Raw genomic sequence first — 13,082 nt, 5'->3', positions numbered from 1 at the left:
GTACACATACAGGTGTACATATGTGCGTGTATGCCTCACCGTAACGATAGACTACACAGCCTTAATTAAGCGGAAGTTCCAACACATGCCACAGCATCGTGGACCTCGAAAACGTTCTGCTTAGTGAAAGAAGCCAGAGACAAAAGGTCACAGACCGTTTGATTCCCTTGATAGAAAACACCCAAAATGGGTAGCTCCTTGGAGACAGAAAGCACATGGGCGGTAGCCAGGGGCTGGGAAGAGGGTGAGGAATGGGGAGTAGCCGTTCAGTGGGGACAGGATTTCCTTGAAGGGAGATGAAAACGTTTTGGAACCAGATAGAGGTGATGGTCGCACAACATGTGAATGACTAAGAGCCACTGAACTGTTCACTTTAGAGTAGTTGATTTTATGTTATGCAAATTTTACCTCAATAAAAAGGAAAAAAAATGGCCAGGGAATGAGATACAGATCCCTTGAGAGGGGAAGACACTTTGCTAGTTACAAACTGTCCCTTCTCTAGCCTCTCTGCAAAGGGCCTCCCCTCACCGAGGATCCCTCAGAGTTGCTGTGGCGCTGTAGGCCTGTGTGGACTGGAGAAATCTCCCCGCGCTCCGCTGGTCCAGCCCATCAGAGGCCTTGCCACCGCCACCCCCAGCCTGGCACTCAGCCTTTGCAGCTGCGACAGCCTCTGCCCGAGGGCGGCTCTCCTCAGGGACGCTTTGCCATTCCCCCATTCCCCGTCACACAGTGCTTGCCGAGGCCCCTGGGGCGCTGCCTTCCCGTGAGGGCCGCAGGCTCTCCAGTTTGCCCCAGCAACGACCAAGGGGCCCGAGCGTGAAAGGGCATGCGAGGGTTTTAATGTGTCCTTCTTGTTGCCAGAAGTTTCTGACCTATGTGTACAGGTGGTTTTCCGAAAACAAGAAAGCGCTTTCAGATACAAGGTGATGAAAATTACATTGCTGTCTTTGCTGGGGCGGCCCAGAAAGCAGGCCCGAGACAAACACGTGGGTGCGGGGAATCTGGGAGATGATCCCAGGGAGGCAGGCGTGAAGAATGGCAATGTGGAACGAGGAACCAGGGAGGAGGGGTGTGCTGTCCGGCCGGCCCCTGCTGCTCCGTCTTGTTTGTCCATTGACTCCCGCCCCCCTTGCATCAACGGTGTTCCTCTAGTGCTCACATTTCTGATCTGCACTCGCCTGAGTGCCCAGCAGGTTCCTGGGGGCACCTCTCCCGCTGGCATCAGAGAAGCCCGGGCAGGAAAGAGAAAGCACAGGCCGGGACCATCTGCATGAAACCCTGTGGAGCCCGTCTGAGCAACAGCAGCTGGAGCAGGAGTGAGGCGAAGGGGACCTGCGGGGCACAAGGCATATGGGCCACCAGGGTATTGGGAGTGTGGGATTTAAAGAAACAGACATCTGGACTGCTCACCACAGCTTCTGCCGATGGCCGGCGTGGCCTGGCACGTGTTTCTGTGGTTCCCGTTCCCCCCCGCCCACCAGTCAGCCGTCTTAGCTCTGGCTTGAACTTCCCCTCGGCCTTCAATTACTGACGGAGTACCAACTTGTGACCAGCAGGACCCTAGGAGCTGGGACATGTAGCAGGGACTGAGAGCACAGCAGAGACAGACAAAATCCAAAAGAAAGAAATAAGGAAAGTATCAGATGGGGTAAGCGCAGGAAATTGAAATGGGGTGGTCTGATGCATGCTGACAGCTTATCGTGTTGCCTTCAAAGGTTAGGCAGGTGGGTGGTTCGCTTCTGGTTCCTGTCTCCCATAGCTCTGGGACTCGGTCACATTTTCTTTAAAATCCATTTCAATTGCTTAGTCAGGCACAATGGCCTAATTTTAAGGTCTAATGTTTTAAAAACAATTTCCTGATTCATAAGATTCTATGACACATACCAGTATCAATGGTGTCGTCTTTGGCAAAACGGGACAGTTATTCCCTAGTCACTGCTCTCCCTTGAATCTCTCTCTCTCTCTCTCTCTCTCTCTCTGTCTCACACACACACACACACACACACACACACACATATCACAGGTCCGCTCGTCCTGCTGTTTCTCGCATCCACCCCTCCTTCTAGTCTTCTCTAACCCGTAGTATGTGTGCACCAAGCCTACACCGCTGTTTGTCCACCACTGTTTGTCCAGGCTCTGTCCGCAGCCTCCTGATAACTGTCCACGTTTCACTTTGCTCGCCAGCCTCATTTCCTGGTGTCTAGAAAAATTTTCCTCTTTGTAATTTCTACCCACGGGTTCTGGTTGTGCCCCCTAGAGACATAAACGTAGGCTCTCTACCACACAACTGTCCTTCCAAGGGTTGCATAGGACAACACTCCTTCTTTGTCTTCTCTCCAGTCTGCTCCTCCCCCATTCCTCACCTTTCTTATTGCATCATGGCTTCCAGATCCTTCTTCATCCTGGTAACCCATAGTTTGATTTATTATTTGTGAGATGTGCCCAAAACTGAACACAGTATTTCAAGTGTGATCCGAACAAAGCACAGTGGTTCTAGCTCTTCCTTTGAACTAAAACTCTTTTTATTTTTTTATTTTATTTTATTTTTTAGATTTTATTTGTTTATTTGAGAAAGAGAGAGGAGGAACAGTGGGAGAGGGACAAGCAGACTCCATGCTGAGCACAGAACCCAACACGGGGCTCGATCTCACGACTCTGGGATCGTGACCTGAGCCGAAATCAAGAGTCAGATGCTTAACCTACTGAGCCACCCACGCACCCTTAAAATTCTTTTTAAAAATAGATTTTTAAGAGTGCAGTTCTGAATTTTGACAAATATACCGTAAAGCCCCCAGCCTGATCAAGATATAGAACATTTCCATCACTCCAGAAAGTTTCCTCATAACCTGTCTCAGCCCAAACCTGCCACCAATAGTTATTCTGATTTTTATTATCATAGATTCACATTGCCTAAATCAGAATTTCATACACATAGCATCACATAGAATGTACCTTTTTGTGATTGGCTTCTTTTGGTCCAAATAATGTTTTTGAACCTCATTCACGTTACATGTGTCAGCAGTCTGTCTTTCTCTGTTGCTGAGTAGTATTCCATTGAATGGATGTACCATAATTTAGCTATTCTCCTATTGATGGACATTAGGGTTGTTTTCAGTTTGGAGGCTATAATGAATAAAGCTTCTAGAAATAAGTAGTTTTATAGACCTTTGCTTTTATTTATCCTGGGTAAATGCCCAAGAGTGGAATTTCTGGGTCATAATGCAAGTATCTAAATTTATAAGAAATTGACAAATAATTTTCCAAAATGTCTGGGCCAGCACTGTATAAGTTCCAATTCTTTGGTCCACATTCTTGTCAACATTTGGTATTAGCAGTTTTATTTTTTTTTTCATTTTAACATTCTCATGGGTGTGAAGTCATTGTGGTTTTAGTTTGAATTCATTTAATGAACTCAGTCATCTTTCATGTACTTATTGCCTTTTTCATATCTTCCTCTATGAAGTGCCTGGTCAAGTCTTTTGCCCATTTTTATTGCATTGTTTATCTTTTTGTTACTTAATTAAAAGAATTATTTATTTAAATGCTTTTGATTGGGGTGCCTGGTTGGCTCAGTCAGTTAAGCCTCTGATTCTTGGTTTCAGCTCAGGTCATGATCTCAAGGTCCTGAGATCTACCTGCGTTGGGCTCCCGCTCAGCAGGGAGTCGGCGTGAAATTCTTTCCCCCATCCTCTCCCTCCGTCTGTGCTCCTCCTCTTGCTTGCACTTGTGTGCACGCTCTCTTTCTCTCTCTAAAATAAATAAATAAATGAATAAATAAATAAAATCTTTTAAAAATTAAAAAAAGAATTATTTATTTAAAAAATTTTTATATTTAAGTAATCTTTACACTCAACCTGGGTCTCGAACTCATGACACCGAGATCAAGAGTCACACACTCCACCAACTGAGTGAACCAGGTGCCCCAGGAATTCTTTAAATTATCTGGATACAAGTCCTTTATCAGATATATGTATTGTGAATATTTCTCTCAGTGTGTGGCTTGTCTTTTCATTTTCTTAATGGTATCTTTCGATGAGTAGAAATAATTAATTTTTCTTAAGTCCACCATAACTGCTTTTATAACTTAGTGATTTTTTTTGTCCTAAGAAATCTCTTCCTAACACATAGTTGCAAAGATATTGTTTAAGGTTTCCTTCTAGAAGCTTTATATTTTCAGCTTTTATGTTCAGAGATATCTATGATCCATGTTGAACTAACTTTTGCATATAGTGTGAGGTAAAGGTTAAGGTTTGCTTTTTTCCATACATTTACCCAGTTTTTTAACACCATTGTCTTAACAAATTTCTTTTTCCCCTTTGAATTACCTTGCTTGTTGATAATTTCCTATTCCCTGCTAGATGAGAAGCTTCTCCAAATCCTTGTCTCTCTCTCTCTTTCTCCATCACCATTAAAAATAAGTTTTGTAAACGTTGATTGATTTCACACGGCCTTTAGGCTTTAGTGAATGAACATTCCACGTCAGGTATGAGACTAAGAGGTGGAAACAGAGAACTTTTGTCCTGGAGCCATTTCCTTCTATTGGTAGGAGCTAAAAGAGAAGTGCATGATTTCCATTTCACATTATTAGGGAGAATTGCAAAAAGGATTGTGGGAATACAGAAGAATGCTCNGAGGTAGCATACCCTAGTGATTAGAGACCATCAGTTTGGGGTTTAGCAAATCTAGTTTAAAATCCAGGCTCCAATGTCTCTCAGCTGCTAAGGCAGGCCGTGAGCAGGCCACTCAACCTCTTTGAGGTTCCGTTTCCTCGGGGTTGTTGAAGTATTACATGGCACAAAGTATAGCATGCTTATTCCATTTATCTGGTATTCAGTCAAGTGCTCGTTAATTGGTTGCAATTTTTATCCCAAGGACTCAGGGAAGGCATCCTGGAGGAAGTGATTACTCAGTGGAGCCTTGAAGAACGTTGAAAGCTGTCCGAATGAAGAAATGCAGGAAACGCATTTCAGGCTGAAGGTCTGGGAAGATACAGATACAGAGACATAAATCAGCATGGCAAAATAGGAATAGTGTCCAAGCTTGAAGTGTGAAGAAGTGACCGGCTAAAGATATGAGGAGATGAGAAGCCAGGTCATGGAGAGCCTTATATGACAGTATGTTTTCAGTGTAGGGTGTGAGCAACCAGGGGAAGTGTCAGCTGCCTCCTGGTTCTAAGTCAGCTCTAAGTCAGCTCTTGAAAGCTGCATTCAGTTCCCACCTGTCGTCTTAAACATGAAACTCCCCCTGGGAGCTGCGGCGGGATGCGTCACGGAGCCTCGGACAGGCTGACCCGCCTAACACTGTCCCTTGCAAAGTCTTGGGCACCCTCTCCCAGAGTACAAGAGCCAGGCCTCTGCGAATTTCCGGAGGAAGCCTGATATCCACACCCTAATTCCTTCCAACAGCGTGGCCGCCTTGAGAGCAGGGCCTGAGCCTGCTCGCCAGGGTCATGGTGGTGCCTGTGGGCTGTCACCAGTACCCATCACGAACAGAGAGCCTGCCCCTTCCCATCTGTTCTCTCGGGGACAGGGGTTCTGCCAGGAATAGAGCCATCTCCCCAAACTGTGCTGTCTTCCAGCTACTTGTCTGCTTTAAGCTACTATTTTTAAGCATTTGCTACGTATTAAGCCTATTGCTAAATGCTTGTCATGCATGTACTTGTTACTTTAAGCTTCCCAGCAGCTCCCCAAATAGATTTTATTGTTTCGATTCACAGATGAAAAAAATGAAGCTTAAAAGCATACAATAACTTGCCCACAGTCACAGAAATCTGGAATGTCGGTCCGAATTTGGAGCCACCTCAGCCCCCGGGCATTCCTTCCTCCTGCCTCCCGAGCAGCCACCGCGGAGGGGACCCCCGGCTCCCCGCCCCAGCAGCTTGATGGGACATCAGCCCCGTCACCTGCTGCCCTTCAGGGACCTGCCTTCTCAGTGGCGTCACTACAGGGGGGCTGGGCCTCGGCAGCGTCGCAGCCACGCTGTGTCCTTGCTGACACGGTAGCAATGCCAGCCTAACCTACTGTCAACCCGAAAAGAGGCTTCATTAGCCCCATTTCGCAAATTCAATAACTTAGATTCAGGGAGGACAAGAACATATAACACCCGATCACAGCGTCAAGACTCAAAGCCAGACCTCCCATCTCCAAAACCAGCAACGTCCCACAGGCTCTGTGGCCCTTCTGGATGTCAGTCCCAGGTCCGGGGTGCATTCCGTCAGAGGTGGGAGGGCAATCTGCCAGAAAGGTGGTACCCACCCCTTCAAACGACCAGCTTACGGTTCTGCTGAATGACCAGGAATATGAGGTCAAGCTGTAAAAAGAGAGAAAACAACAAGGTAGAAGGGCCCTCATTGCTAACAAACCGTCCATTTTTCACTATCTTCTTACCAGGAAAAATAGAACAGTGGAGGGGCGAGTGGCCAAGGTGTGGATTCAGCATTAAATAATCCAAAAGAGAGATAAACGTAAGGACGACGTGGAGCTCTGATTCATGTTCTTAGAGGCAAGAACTGTGCGGCCAAGTCACCAGCCAATCTCTTTACCTGATCGGCATGAAAGCCCATTTCCGAGATGGGATCATCTTGGGAAAGGAATGGAGCCTCATGAAGGGTACAGAACCACAAACGTCGGGTTTACTGGGAATCAACTGAATAGAGTCTGACTGTTGCTGCTGTACCCAATTTGCTGAATTTACAAGGAAAAATCAAAATCAAGCCTTTCTTCCGGGTCTAGCCATCTGTTCCTGTGAGTCCGTCCTCATTCCCCGGGCCTCTGGAGGGCAGAGTTCTGGGCTATTATTCCAGGCTTTTCAGCTGTGATCCATGTCCTGGAAAGAGCTGTGTGCAGTGGCTTGGGTTTAGAACTTTGCACGTTTTTGACGCAAGAGGTATTTACAAGCTGTAAGTACTCCGGAGTCCAGGGCTTGCAGGATTGATGGGTCCGACCCAGAGACTGTGATAGGGCTGTTCCCGCCTTTGGCTGGGATCACGTGAGTTCTTATGAGTTTACGGATGAGTCATGAGCATGAGACTGTAAAACAGCCAAATTGGGACCTTTAGCAGATGGGTACATTCTATAAAACCCTCTCCACCACTGTTTCAGAGAGTAGTTTGTAGAAGGCATTCACAGATATTTTGCAAAAGTCCTTAGCGGTGACATGGTAGAGTAGACATATCCTGGGTACTTCCCACCTTACACGTATTTGTGTAACAGAAAAAAAAAAAAGATGGAAATAATTCAAGAACAGAAAATAAAGTTGATGAAATAAAAAGCCTTTAACCTTTCTTCATTTACTCCCCAATCATTTCTTAATCACCTGTTATGTGCCAGGAACTCTTATTTGCTGAAGACAGAAAAAACAAAAAAAAAAGGATACACATGGTCCCTTCTTTCAAGGGGGCTCATTTTGATGGCAGAAATAAACATATGTGTAAATAATTAGTCACGATGATGCAGAAGTGCTTTGGGAGCACGGAGGAAGAACGGATTGGGGGGAGGCTAGGGGTGGACATCTCAAAGGAGGCTGCATTTGAACTTGGTCTGGAGAAAGGCATATAGGAGTTTGTCAGACAAAGGGTTAAGGTGGGGTTCCGGGCAGAGGAATTCCATATACAGAGGCAAGGACTGAGAAGAGGAATGGTAAGTCCGGGGAAAATGGCAAGTCATTTCATGTACTCTAGTACCTCAATTTTGAGCAATTACAGAAAAAGTAAAGCTTTTTAGTAAGAAAAAGAAAAAGTAAAAACTCTGCAAACTACATATATACACTCTGATGCTAAACTGATCAGTCTGAAGCGGATGTAGATGGAACCGCATGGATCATGGAAATGGGGCCCCAAATAGACTAGAAACGACAGCAACAATAACAAAAAGGACTATCTGAACTCAAATAGTATGACACCGGCTTCCAGTGACTTCTGGTTTCCCCTAAATCCTGGTAGGAAATAAATGAATACGAGTGCTAGAGTCATATTATATACCATCTGTAAATAAGAAGACTGTTAGACTGTGTATATAATTCCAAAATGCATGTTCAGCTCTTCTCAGCAAATCCTTTTGTTATCATTGCCTAAAGTGAGCACGCCCTTCCAGTACTAATAAGGAGAGATGCAAGAAATGTGGAACCCACTGATACTTGCCCAGCAGACAGAGTAGAGAGGTCCTTGTAGAACGGTGTCTGCGGAAGCGCTGGCACACAGTAAGCACTTGATAAATGGTAACTCAGCGCTGACAAGAGGTCATAGAAAAATAAGTGAAAATTCACAAGGCAGCCTAGGACATCTTTGACCTTGCTGTCTATCTGCGGTTTCAAGCAGGCAAAAGTCAATTAAGGAAAATTGAAGATTGAGGTCTGCGTGCACACACGTCATCACCCAAATCTACACTATCTGTGTGGCACCAGAGCCCCAAACTGAGAAATGAAATTAAGAAGCGGTATAGGAACCCTGAAAACCCTAGGGCTTCAGTAGATGCAAATGCAAATGTCATATCGCTCGGTAGAGACAATACCCCCCCCCTCCCCCGTTCATAGAATCTCTCAGGAGGGGGAAAAATGTTTTTTTCTAGGAATGAGCTCATTATCAAAGATTGCAAACCACATGAAGAGACAAGCTACCATAAAGGAGAGTTAGGAGGCATAAGAGCTGGAAATAATAGAATGCTCTAAAAATGATTGGAGGACGATTTGAGGACATGGATTTGAGGACAAGCAAACAAACACTTGTATAACTTCTACCCACGTACTAAATTTAATTGAAAACTGTTATGAACAATAAAAGGTAACTCCATCTGCAAATTCTTAATGGTCTTTTTTATGCTTCAATCTTGATTTTGTGGATTGACTCAGATATCAAAGTCAAAACGTAATTTGATACCAATCTGGTCAAAACCTACCCAATCTGGTCAAAACCAGTCTTTAAAAGGTGATCTTGGGAAAGGCAGAGACATGGAAAATGCCAGAGCCATCCAGTTAAAACAGGCATCTCATTTCGTCCAGGCAGTTACAGCCACGCTGAAATGGTCATAAATAATTTTATCTATTCATATTTCAGCTATTGCTTCCATTTGGCTTCAGTGTAAACTTCTTAGTCGTTTATTTTGTTAATAAGAGATGTCAAAACCTCAAAAAAACTCCAAAAACCAATTGTTTCTTGTATCTTACTTACTGTTTTGTTAGAACAGCATTCCAAACAAGCTTTACATGGTTTATTTTTACCTATAGAATTTTTAACTCTATGACTGCCAAATTTTAGTGGGTTGAAGGACTAGAAAGCGGCACTGAAGCAAGAACCCCAAGTTCCTGTGTGTCCTTCCAGAACTTTCTTGGGGTAGTTGTTGCTGAACGTAAGGGTTTTATGCATGAACAAAATTTCAGAGACCAAAAGGAATGAAATATTGAGGCAGTGACATAGAGTTGCTATCTTATTATTTCCCAGATAAAGACATTCAAAATAAGTATCTATGACTGCAATAATCTCATTTTTGTAAAGATTGTATTTATTTATTTGAGAAAGAGAGAGAGAATGCGCAGGGGCTGCAGAACTCTAGAATCCCTATCAACCGAGAAATAGCTTCAACAGTAACAATGGGCAGACTCTACACCCCTTGACCTACCATTATAACTAGACTGGCTATAAAATCATTGGAGTTTAGAGGGTCCTTTATGATTTCCAAAGCACTTACGAATGCATTCTCTCCTTCAATCTAAGGAAGCAAGGAGGAACCCTAATGCGAGAAGTTTTATTTATCTCTATCTTGTCATTGGAGAAACTGAACTAAGTTAGAGCTCTCATTCACTTATTCATTTCCTCAGGTCGTCAACAAATATTTATTTATTTATTTATGTGTCTCCACCCTTCCAACCCCCAATGACATGCAGATGAATACAAAGTCATCCACTTACTGAAGATTCCAGGGGTAGTTAGTGACCGCTCCCCTGAGCCCGGGTGTGCTGAGTGCAAGTACTGCGCTCTCTCTAACAAGACACGATGCCCGTCTAGCTCTCTCGTCACTGTGTTTAGTTCTTTCTGCCACAGGCAACCCTTCGCTTCCCCTCAGACCATCTGAGCTCCCTGACCTTGGCCAGATTGAGACACATGGCATTCTGGACGGGCTTCCATAGTCACACTAACATCTAGACATTTGTTCAACATTTCTTTAAGGTGGCTGAGCTCTGGAATGGGGCTGGATGGGTATGAAGAACAAAGAAGGGGACCATTAGAGGCCGTACCCAATCAGCAAAATAAAGGCCCTGCAGCTAACAGAAGTTTAAAGACCAGATGTTGTTACTTGAACAGTAACATGCTTACAAGGCCCTTAATCTTCCCCCCTACCCCAAGTAGCTTATCAAAATATTTCTTTCAAACATACATAGTTCTTTCCCTGCAAGGAGATCCAATACATGCAATTTTCTCCAGTTCCTTATATTCTAGTAATGCCTTCACTTAACATGCTGGTTGCCCACCCCTCCATCTTGCTCTGTACTCACTTCTGGTTTGAAACAGCCTCTGCTCAGCATTTTGTCAAGACATTCTCATTAGGCCCCACCCAATTCAAGGCATGTTCTTGCCAAGGAGACCACTCTGATGCACCCAGAACATTTCAATATCATCTTTATATATATATTGCTCATGGTCCTTTGCATTTGTAAAATCTTGGTAGGTACTCTTCCTTCATACATCTGCCAGCTCGAAGGCCATTTCTGAATAGATATAGATCTGATAAAAGACATTTTCAACTTTTCGTGGGCTCTGCTCCTGGGCTCCCAGGGAAGCTAGACTTGAACATCGACCAAGGTCAAAATGACTTGGCAAAACCTCAAAGCACGGGCTCTGTTTCTGCCCCGAGCGCACACCGTACGTCTGCTTCATTAAAGAAGAGAACCCAAAGGGACCATTCTGAACACAAAAGGTAAGAAAAAGTAAGAAACTTCTCTGGTTCCCATAAGATTAAAGTCATATAGCCTCGCATATATTAGAAACTTAAGGTCTACAACTTTCTTGAAATGTTCTTTGTCTAATACTTTGTAATTTTTACGTCAAAAGTGGACATAACACTACACCAGATGTCCCTTTAGAGGCGCAGGGTCTTCTTTGTGATGGCTGGATATCCCGGGCAGCTGTCCTGACTTGGGTTCTCATAAAATTCTCCTTCTTACCCTTAGAGATTCTGAAAGGTTTGTTCAATTTGCATCAACAGATACACAGAGATGCAAATCTGTAATATGCTCAATGCAGTGCCAAGTGATGGATCATTATGCATTTGCTCGTGATGCTTTTGGAGTTAAGAGGAAGAGAGGAATAGTGGCTTCAGCTCTTCACTTACAACTAGCCCCACACTCTCATGGGATGTTTAAACTCTTAGCTTTTTTCTGAAAATACAAAGTAATGGGTGCCCATATCTGAACACATTAGTGGGAAGATATTTGGTCTGCTTTGAAAGGTGCCTGTTCAACAAGGATATTTGAGAAATCTGTTGCTACCTTCATGCAAGATGGCCTTTCCGTAGACAAACTTGCTCGGTTGCAGATACCTGGCAGGTGAAAGCCTGTCTAAGATGGACGTGAGCCCCCTTTCAGTGGGAGCGCAAGCTTCTCTGTGAAGGAATCGTACGGTGTTTCCACAACTCCTTGCATCGTGGCCTCCACACATGTTATCAGAGGCACAAAGAGAAAGTACTTAGTGGTGATCCATTGCAACCCCGGAAGTGCCACTTATTTCAAAATAGAATCAGAGCCTATCAGTATGAAAATTCCAGGAAGGAGGTTAATTTGGAGAAAAACATTCTCCAAAGCAGCCATTCTAAGAAGAGTATCAACTGTTTTTTGCATGAAAGCCCAATTTGATTGCTCATTCAGTCCCTCCACCTCTTTCATTCCCTTGAATAATAGCAGAAATTAAGGCATCAAAATCCCTTCTCCCCTCCCCCCCACTCAAATAACTGGAATCCTGCATCATAGCTCTCCAAAGCCCACAAGTAGAAGTGGATGGTTCCTGCCGAAAGAGTAGTTCGAACAGGCAGGGAATCCTGAGCGAAACACTGTCTCTGCGGGAATCCTCGAGGACTAACTGCAATCATGCACAGAGACCGCAGTGTTCTACAGCTGCCGACAGCACCTTGGAACACTCACTTCTGTGGCTTGGGTGAACAGGAAGGAGACACCAAACATGGGAAAAGATTGCAGAAGGGTGGGTGAAAGAGCATTAGAACTGAACTTGACCTTCCTCCTGGCTCCAAGAAACGAGAAGGCCCTGATGCTGCAGAGATTTATTTGTGCTAAGGACCTCTTATTTCAAAATGCAATTACCTGTGGGATGATTAAGCCTACAGTACTGGAGATTGCATTAAACTCAATTAAGTCCTCTGCAATCAGAGTCATTATTTTGGGTCAGGGAAGAAGAAAAGGAAAAGAAGTATATTCCAGTTAAAAAGGGGTGAAAAAGAAAATGATCTAGGGCAGTGTTTCCCAAGTCTGCTGCATAAGAATCATTACAGCTTGTTGAAAACACAGATTCTCTTCCCCTTCTCCCTACCTCATACCCATTCTGAATTAAGAAAGTCGGGGGTGGGGACCAGGAATCAATGTTTTTAAAAGCTTCCTGGGTCATCTGATATTACCAGCCCGGGGATGAGCTCTGGGGAAGCACAGGTCTTGGAGGCTGGTTTGTTGCCCTGACCAAGCTACAGTGTGATCTTCAGCTTGACAGACATTGAACTTGGTGTGGCACTGGGCTGATTGGGACTGATCTGCTTACAAGGGTTGTAGGAAACTTCTGTATGCCAGCTCACTAGTTACAAGGAGGGGTAGTCCTTCTCAGAGGTCAAAATGCCCACGCTTGCCGTGCAGAACACCTGCACAGCACCTGGACACTTGGAAGCAGATGGTTGCCTGCTATTGATCTGTGAAATCAGATCGAAGGGATGCTCCCAATGGCATTTTCATTCAGGCCACAGGAAGTGTGGGAATAATTCTTATATGCCCCAGACCAAACCTCCTTAACCTTGACCAGAGCTGCAGAAACACCGCCAAATTCTCGCGCTCACTTTTTCTCAAGTCTATGCGGACAATCACTCTTTTGTTTTTTT

At 44.5% G+C, this 13,082-nt stretch overlaps 2 long non-coding RNA genes across 3 annotated transcripts; one reads left to right on the top strand and one right to left on the bottom strand.

Annotated features, from left to right (window-relative positions):
• Positions 1-328: 328 nt before the first annotated feature.
• On the top strand, positions 329-7,282 carry LOC103661435. 2 transcript variants are annotated; one of them, XR_005833799.1, is made up of 4 exons: positions 329-1,316; positions 1,557-1,648; positions 4,873-4,977; positions 6,390-7,282. It is a non-coding gene; the product is annotated as an uncharacterized LOC103661435 (long non-coding RNA). The 2 variants fall into 2 exon arrangements; XR_005833798.1 differs by having other exon boundaries at positions 4,873-5,114.
• On the bottom strand, positions 4,805-6,526 carry LOC121101759. The gene is made up of 2 exons (XR_005833800.1): positions 6,387-6,526; positions 4,805-4,979 (listed from the first exon to the last, which is right to left on the bottom strand). It is a non-coding gene; the product is annotated as an uncharacterized LOC121101759 (long non-coding RNA).
• Positions 7,283-13,082: the final 5,800 nt, after the last annotated feature.

The sequence above is a fragment of the Ursus maritimus genome, unplaced genomic scaffold, assembly GCF_017311325.1.
Source record: "Ursus maritimus isolate PB19 unplaced genomic scaffold, ASM1731132v1 scaffold_9, whole genome shotgun sequence".
Classification (NCBI taxonomy): Eukaryota; Metazoa; Chordata; class Mammalia; order Carnivora; family Ursidae; genus Ursus; species Ursus maritimus.
Note: the sequence above shows the minus strand (reverse complement) of the source record. Positions and strands in the feature narration are given on the sequence as shown.